This window comes from Bactrocera dorsalis, chromosome 6 (genome assembly GCF_023373825.1).
Source record: "Bactrocera dorsalis isolate Fly_Bdor chromosome 6, ASM2337382v1, whole genome shotgun sequence".
In the NCBI taxonomy this organism is placed as follows: domain Eukaryota; kingdom Metazoa; phylum Arthropoda; class Insecta; order Diptera; family Tephritidae; genus Bactrocera; species Bactrocera dorsalis.
Genome location: NC_064308.1, coordinates 1,303,660 through 1,312,216, shown reverse-complemented (window position 1 = coordinate 1,312,216; position 8,557 = coordinate 1,303,660). Strand labels below are relative to the sequence as shown.

The following is an 8,557-nucleotide window of genomic DNA, read 5'->3' as shown; positions in this document are numbered from 1 at the left end:
TTAATTAGTTACAATTCTTGTTTTCATCACAAAAAGCTTTCAAATTTGGTTTTAACAATAAGTAAAATTAAAAATTTTATTAAAACAAATTAAAATATTCCATTTTGATTATATTTCATCTACCACTTCAAACATCACACTTCACTTCTTTTCCTTGATACATTTCCTGCCATTATTAAAAATTATAAGAACGTTACACTCAAAACTTCAAACCGCTATGACGAAAAATAGCATATACGATATATACAATACCCTGAAGAAAGTTGTTACTTTTCTGCTATTTGCTATTGTGATCGTAATTCACAGGTTCGAACTGCTATCGTAAATCACAGGTTCGAACTGCGATCACAGTTTCGAACTGCGATCGCAATCACTGGTTCGAACTGCGATCACAGTTTCGAACTGCGATTGCGAACTGCTATTTATAAAAAGTGATCGCAGTTGCGATTTGCGATTTTTCAATCACAGTGAAAAAATCACCGGCAGTGAAATATCGCTCATCACTAATTGCTACCACGAATCTATGATTCTTGTGCCAATTGAATTTAAACGCACTTATTTTACACTTAGAGTTACATTCGCTAAGACGATGAATAAGTCACAAGGTTTGTTTGTTTCTGGCTTATTTTTAGGCACACCATGTTTTTCCCTCTTTCAATTATTATTACATCTCATACACACTTACAAGTATATACTTTCTTGAAAATTACGTATAAAAAAATAACACCTAAAACTAATCGAATACTATGTTTCTTCCAGATTTACCAGGGACGATAACTGCGTAATTGAAAAGTCTGACCGCGTCCTCGTACGACATCTTAAATATCTCTGGTAAGCCTATTCTGATTATCTATCGTAGTTTCGCTTAGGCAGTCAATTACTAGCAACGTTTCGTTGATGGTAGTTTAATTTGCTTTGGTATTATGGTTGGCAGACAATATTTTTTATCAGATGTATTTAGACGAGAATTAACCTTAAAATTTATTTGCTTAAATTCCCTGAATGTAGGGTGTTGACAGTCAGAATTTTAACGCCATCGACTGTGAAATTAAGATCCTGTTTGTACTCCTTCGTCAATTTCGTTAATATGGTCGCTATGAATTTATTAGGCTTTTGACAGAAAAAAAAGCGAGAAATAAGACCCAATGTTTTGATGGTATGAAAATTTGGTAGTTTTGCAACAGATTTGCTGGGCATTTGGGAATTAAAGGTATCGTCATTTTCGATCACCGCCCTGCTACGCCTACTTCGTGATCAACGCCTTTGCGTGTCAGCATAAACACTGTGAACAATTTTTTTTTTTCAAATCCGTTGTATATATCATTACCTAGTGATTAAAGCATTTGCGTGTCAGCATAAAGATTGTAAACCATTTTTTTCCCAAAATCTAAATATACATATCTTATATACTTCCACCATTCATAATAACTTAGTGATTAAGGTATTGAAATATATTAAAAACTACGGTGAAGCATTTGTCGTGTTTAATCTTTCTGAAATAAATCCCAAAGTAAAGAATTAGTATGTATAACCCCGAGCGTTTCTACTCCAAAGAAGGTGAAAGTTCAAAGCGAGTGGTAGGTGCAAGTGTGCAATATTTATGGTCAAAAAAACATTATCGCATGTGAAGCATAGAGTGCAGTTCCAATAAAGTATTAATAATAAACCTCTTTAAGAACAGGCCAACAGAGCAGTTACCAAAACCAAAAAACAAAAAAAGCTGTTAAAAAAGCAAAGAAAAGAAAAGAAAAAAATCAAACGTGCAATTACCAAAACAACAAAACAAGCCCCATATATATATTCACAAATGAAGTGATAAAAATATCATACAGATTAAAGATTGTGTTACAAAAGCCGAAAGTAAAGTGAAAAAAAATCCCTTCAAAAACCGGCCGTGAAAAATAAAAGTTGCACAAATATCAAAACGGGTGTGTTTAATGATAGTGCAATAATCGGACGCGAAAACAACAAAAAATTAATATAAACGAAAAGAACATAATGTAATAATAAATAGTAAATATAAAAAAGAAAGAAAAGGAAACGGATCGCACGCATCGGCATATCCCCCCATCTTTATTGCAGTAACAGGCCTTAGACCCTTGTTAACATTTACAGTTCATATCCATGAAAACTGTATTCCAGTCGGTTAACATTTTAAGAGAACGGTTGCTGCCAAACTGTTTTAACTTACGGTTAATTTCCGGGAAACCCAACAGTTTGGTACACTATATACATATGTATGTACCTTCAAATATATGTATGAACAGTATGTACTATAATATATAATTATATATATACTAGCATATACATATCTAAGAATCTTGTGTATCCAAACACATAAATTAAAAAAAAAAAATACATTTGACCACATTTTCCGGCAATACCCCTTATGCTTCAAAAGTATAAGCAGGATTGCGCAAAAAGTAAATAAGGACAAGTTCGAAAAGTAAAAAAAAAAACAAAAAGAACAAAAGACAACATACATACATATATGCAGATACTTATATTTATATTTTATACTTATCCATGCATATATTGACATATAACTAACAACCAAAGTTGGAAAACAACATCACACATACAGTGGCTCACAGCTTATTTTATGCAGAGCTTTTTTTGAACTTTACAGAGTCCTAACACCAAAATTGAATGTTATATAAAATAAAATTAAATGCTATTTTATTCATATGTAAATTATTTATTTTTAAATAGGAATTCAATTTTTTTCAAAAATATATTTTTTAACTTAAAAGGTAAAAACAAAAAATACTGCTATATTTCAGGTCACAGCTTATTTTATGCAGATTGCATGTATCTTAAAAACTAACTATTTACATATATTTAAACATAAATTTAATATTTAGTGTGGTAGCCTTTGGCTTTAATCACATCATTCAGTCTTTTTGGCATCGAATCTACCAATTTTTGAGTGGTTTCTGGAGGAATTTTGTTCCACTCTTCTACAAGTGCTTTTTTCAACTGCTCCTTGCTAGATATTTGATGTTTCCTAATGTTATTATCCAAAAGCGCCCATAAATTCTCTATCACGTTCATATCAGGACTCTGTGCTGGCGGCGCCATTAAGTGTGGACAGTTCCAAATTAGCCAAGACTGCACAACTGCCGACTTGTGTTTGGGGTCATTATCCTGATAAAAACGGAAGTTATGTCGTATTCCCAATTTTTCGGCGCTTTGGAGCAAATTGTTTTTCAATATGTCCAGGTATACAGACTTATTCATCGTTTCTTCAATAAAAATCAAATTTCCAACGCCAGCTGCGGACATACAGGCCCAAACCATGACGCTTCCTCCACCATGCTTTACCGTAGCTTTAAGATTTTGCTTTTGGAGCTCGGTATTTGGTTTTCGCCAGACATAGCTCATTCCATCTGAACCAAAAATATTAAATTTTGACTCGTCTGCAAATATGACGCTATTCCAGAAGTCCGGTGTTTTGGTTACATGCTCCTTGGCGAAGGTGATTCTACTTAGCTGATTTTTTTTGCTTATAAATGGCTTCTTTCTAGCAACTCGACCATGCAAATCACGTTGACGCAGCACTCGACGGACAGTTTCAGCACAACACGTTTTACCCAAGTCATTCGCAATTTCGCTGGTCAGCTTTGGTATCGATAATTTGGGATTTGCCTCTACTTTACGGACTATATAGCGCTCGTCGGTAGCATTAAAAATTTTGTTGGGAGCAGTTCTGCCTTTATTTTCGATCCGATTTTCATGAATGAACCGCTCAATAATTTTTTGTACAGTCGATGCATTTAACCTTCAAGCGGGCGCGCGGTCATTTGTAACGGGAGCGGACGCGCGTAACCGAAAAGACGTTTGGGATGAATAAAAGAAATAAAGCACTAATTATTCAGTAATTATTTATTTATTTGCACTTAGGTGTATTATCATTGTTCTGAATGTTTATTTTGTCAAAAAAAGTAATTAAAATTATTTAAAAAAAAAAAACAATTATTAAACTAATTAACATAACTCAAATATTCTTTGGATCAAAACAAAAATAGGAATACAAAACCATTTCACATATCTTAGACTAGTATACATACTTAGTATAATAATAGAAAATACAAAATAAGAATAAAAATGAATTAAATTTGGTTTAGTTTTCATCAGAATCAGTTTCTTCGTCCATATAACATTGATTGCAAATAAATGTTGTATGGCTTCTGCAAATATTTTTCATACATTTCATACATTGCGTTTTTGATTGCCTCCTCTTTTTGGCTGGACATATTTTACAAGTTCCTCTGGATGTGCCATAACTAACTGCTCCTGTATCAGCAACACCAACCTCCATATTCAAATGTTCCCTTATGTTTCTTTTTAGTTTTCTTAGAAGGCCTACTATCGTTGATCTTCTTTGGACGTATTCTGTTGTCAATTCAGTGCCGAATGTCCGTAAACACATTCGCCTTTTCCTTAGAATCACCTTATTTGCCCTCAATATCACCACACTATTTATGCCTGCAATATCCAGAAGACGAAGGAATAGTGTCAATGGCCATCTATTATTTTTCCTTGAAACCGAATACATTTTTACTTTTTTGTCAACTTCATCGACACCGCCCTTTGTTTTATTGTAAAAAGTAACTATGCTGGGTTTGCGCTTTTCATTTGTACTATTTACTTTCATCAATTTCTGCAGCACAATGAAGTGATGATATAAGAACTACAGATCTTTTCTTTTTAGGCACGTAAGATACGAGAGTTGCTGTATCTGAAAATCCAAATTGACTTGAATATTCAGATTGCTCTTTATCTATAAAGCAAGGAGGTATTTCTTTCTGGTTTTTGCGGATGGTACCCACAACAGAAATCTTATGATCCTTGGCCAAATCGTTTGTCAGCGGCACACTGGTATACCAATTTTCGATGGTAAGGTTTCTCCCAGTGCCAGAAATTGGTGTAATTAGCCTCTTTACGACGTCTGACCCAGCATTACTCACTTGATATGGGCCTTAAGGCTGCTTGCCAGCATAAAGTTCAATATTTAGGACGTAAAACGTAGCGGCATCTACTAGTGGATAAAGTTTGATTCCGTCTTTATCGGGCTTTGATTTCATGTATAATATTCTCTGAAATGAATAAACTCTAAGCTTGCGTAAATATCGTCACACCCACACCATTCCTACGAATACCCGCATCTTCCGTTAGAATATTGTGAACTCGACGCCTCACTCTGTTATTGTTAGATTTTTGCCACTTCGTTACTTTATCGCGCCCTGTAAAGCAGCTATTTATTTCTGAAAGTGGCAAATCATCCTCTTCTGAGTCCGAGGAGTTTGATTCCTCGGCAGATAGAGGTTCCTCTGCAACTATGTGGTCGGAAGTTTCAGAGCCTTGGTCGCTAAGCTCCGATTCACTTTCTTCATCGTCTTAATTTAGTAATTCCTCGTAATAACCGTCCACGACTCATTTTATATTAAAAAAATCCAAACTTAATTCAATAATAATGAATGATGGCCGAAGAACTACTATGAGCCTGAACGAGGTTATGTCGCATTGAGCGTCGCGCGTAACCTTTTCGACGACAGGCGCGTGTAGTCTTTTCGACGACTGAACCGGGACTAAAACAATTGCGATCTGCGGAGTGTGGAGAGCGCTCCGAGCGACGTTTTATACTTTGTTTTACTCCCAATGACATAGCGACAGGCTACTAGAAGTGACAAATAAATGTAATGGGTAATAATAGTAATATGAACGTAAATGTACTAAGCGCGGTCGATTCGACTACGCGCGCCCGCTTGAAGGTTAAATTGACTACTTCAGCAATTTTTCGCTGCGACATTTCACGTTTAAAGTGATGAATTACAAGCTCGCGCTGCTCAATCGTTGTGCGACGACCCATTTCGTAAAAACACGATTATTGACACTCTCACGTGCGCGATAAGACTAATTATTAACTAATAACAATTCCAGGAACACTGTCGTGCACATAGAAATGCAAAAAAAGAACAAAGGAAAGAAGAGAAAAAGAAAAGAAATGCGTGCATAAATTAAGCTGTGAGCATAATTCTGTTACTTTGTTTGCTTTTTATCATCTGGCAGTGAGGGAGTTGAGTTTTTTTCCTTTCTTTTTTCTTTAACCCTTTTGCTACACATATGTTTTAAAATTTGCATTGAAAATTTTACCGTTTTCATTTTATTTTTTTTGTTACAGCACTTTAAACACATAAATTCATAGTGCATAAAATAAGCTGTGAGCCACTGTATATATGTATGTATATAATATACAGTGGCTCCATCGCATAATCGGACAGAAGTTTATCTAATGTTAATGTGCTCCAAACATAAATATAAAAAAGCAGAATGTAAATTTTTTTTTGCTTTGATTTACCCTTCATAATACTGTCTCTCTCATCAATAAAAAAAAACAGTTATCCTTTACGATAACTGTAAATTTGAGTAGCAAAACATAAATATCTCAATTTTTTGCACTCAACGAATAATCGGACAAACCAAAATAGCAATGTTAAATGTGCCGTTATTTTGTAAATGCGCACTTTACAATCACATTTTTTGGTCTTATTTAGTCATAAATGTTATTTAGTCGCAGAAGAGTTTAGAATTTTGTAAATTATTTTTAAAATGGCTCCAAACGGCAAGCAAACTTCCCTCGAAATAAGGCAACTAATAGTGAAATTGAATGGTGAAGGTAAACCCGTCCGAGAAATCGCTGAATTGGTAGGAAGAAGCAAATCCACGGTCCATGATGTGATCAAGAGGTTCCATCATGAGTTCAGATTGGCTAATAGAAGCAGAGAAGGTCAAGGCAAGATATTATCTGTTCGAGAAGAGCGTTCTATAGTAAATGAAATCGCAAAAGATTCTTTCAAAACGGCAAAAGAACTTAAAATTTCTTTAAAAAATCGTTGTGGTAAAGATGTCTGCCTAAATACTATTCGTAATACGTTACACAAATACGATTACCATGGTAAAATTGCAAGAAAAAAACCTTTCATTAGCCATCAAAATAAAAACAAAAGGCTCAAATATGCTAAGGAGTATTTATTAAAATCAGAAGACTTTTGGAATCAGGTAGTTTCACATTATTTCATCTCAAAATACATTTATTTTGATAGTTTTCCCTGTTTTCAGGTTTTATTCACTGATGAAAGCAAATTTAATTTGCATGGATCAGATGGCAAAATGTTTGTGTGGCGTAAACCAAATGCCGAATTTGCTCATAAAAATACAAAAGCCACTGTGAAGCACGGAGGGGGCTCTGTCATGGTTTGGGGATGCATGTCAAGTGCTGGAGTAGGCAATTTGCATTTTATTGATGGTAAAATGGACAAATTTGGCTAACTTAATATTTTGAAACAAAATGTTAAGCAAAGTGCGGAGAAGTTGGGTATCGCGAACCAGTTTGCTTTTTATCAAGACAACGACCCCAAGCACACATCGGGCGTTGCAAAGATTTGGTTGATACACAACTGCCCTACAAACACCACCGCAGAGCCCTGACCTTAATGTAATCGAGCATTTGTGGGAGGAATTAGCTAGAAGAGTGTATCAGAAAAAGTTTAACACGTTAGGTGAGCTGAAGGAGGCCTTATTACAGGCTTGGAATTCCATAGAGCCGGAGGTGTGTCAAAACTTGGTAAAATCTGTTCCGCAGCGCTTACAGGCTGTTCTGGATAACAAGGGTTATGCAACCAAGTATTGACTCCTTTTGTTTTATATATTAAGTAGCTCTATTTTGTTTTGTCCGATTATTCGTTGAGCATAAAAAATTGAATTGTTTTAGTATTTTTATTGAAGTTATACTTCTTATACGACGCCGGAAAAGGTTGCGATAGATTCTGGTTGCGCAACCTTCCATATAAAAGTAACGCAAAGTTGCGCAACCTCGCTCCATCCATATGAATGTAACGCAACCTTGTCTGCGAAGATGTGCGAGCAGCAAGCGAAGCGGTGACAATCGGCGATCGTTTGTTCGTTTCTTTCCGCACAGCTCGGCCGACACAACAACACAACACAATGTTCCATGCTTATGCTGTTGTTGTTTTTGTAGAACAATGTTTCAATTTTTGGTTGGTGACATATTCACTTGTGTGCGCATATGTATATTTGTATGCTTGTGCATAATTGAAGTTATAGTTCTTTTTCTTTCGTTTGCCTTTCTGCGAATTCTCAACTATTTTACGTATGTTTTGGTTGAAATACTCTGCGTTGGCCTTTCAGAATCACACAGAATCATTTCTGTGGTTTTTGAAACTGACCCACGAGGACGAGGTATATGGTTTTATCTGGGAGCGTGAGATTTAAGAAAATCGCTCGCTTACAAGGGATAAAATGACTTCTGAGTGGCGATTTTAATGAATAAATTCGCAGAATCATTTCTGTGTTTTTGGAAATCTATACTAATAAATATTTTTTTCTTACTAATAGAAAATAAATTTATCACAGCAATATACATAATATTGCTGTGATAAATTTAATTTCTATTAGTAAGCAAAAAATTAAAAATAAATTTGTTATAAGACTATACTTCTCAGGGCATCATAACAATGTTATGTATATGTATATA

The 8,557-nt window shown here is 34.9% G+C and overlaps 1 pseudogene; it reads left to right on the top strand.

Moving 5' to 3' along the window:
• The first annotated feature begins 8,208 nt into the window (after positions 1-8,208).
• On the top strand, positions 8,209-8,338 carry LOC125779837 (small nucleolar RNA U3; annotated as a pseudogene).
• Positions 8,339-8,557: the final 219 nt, after the last annotated feature.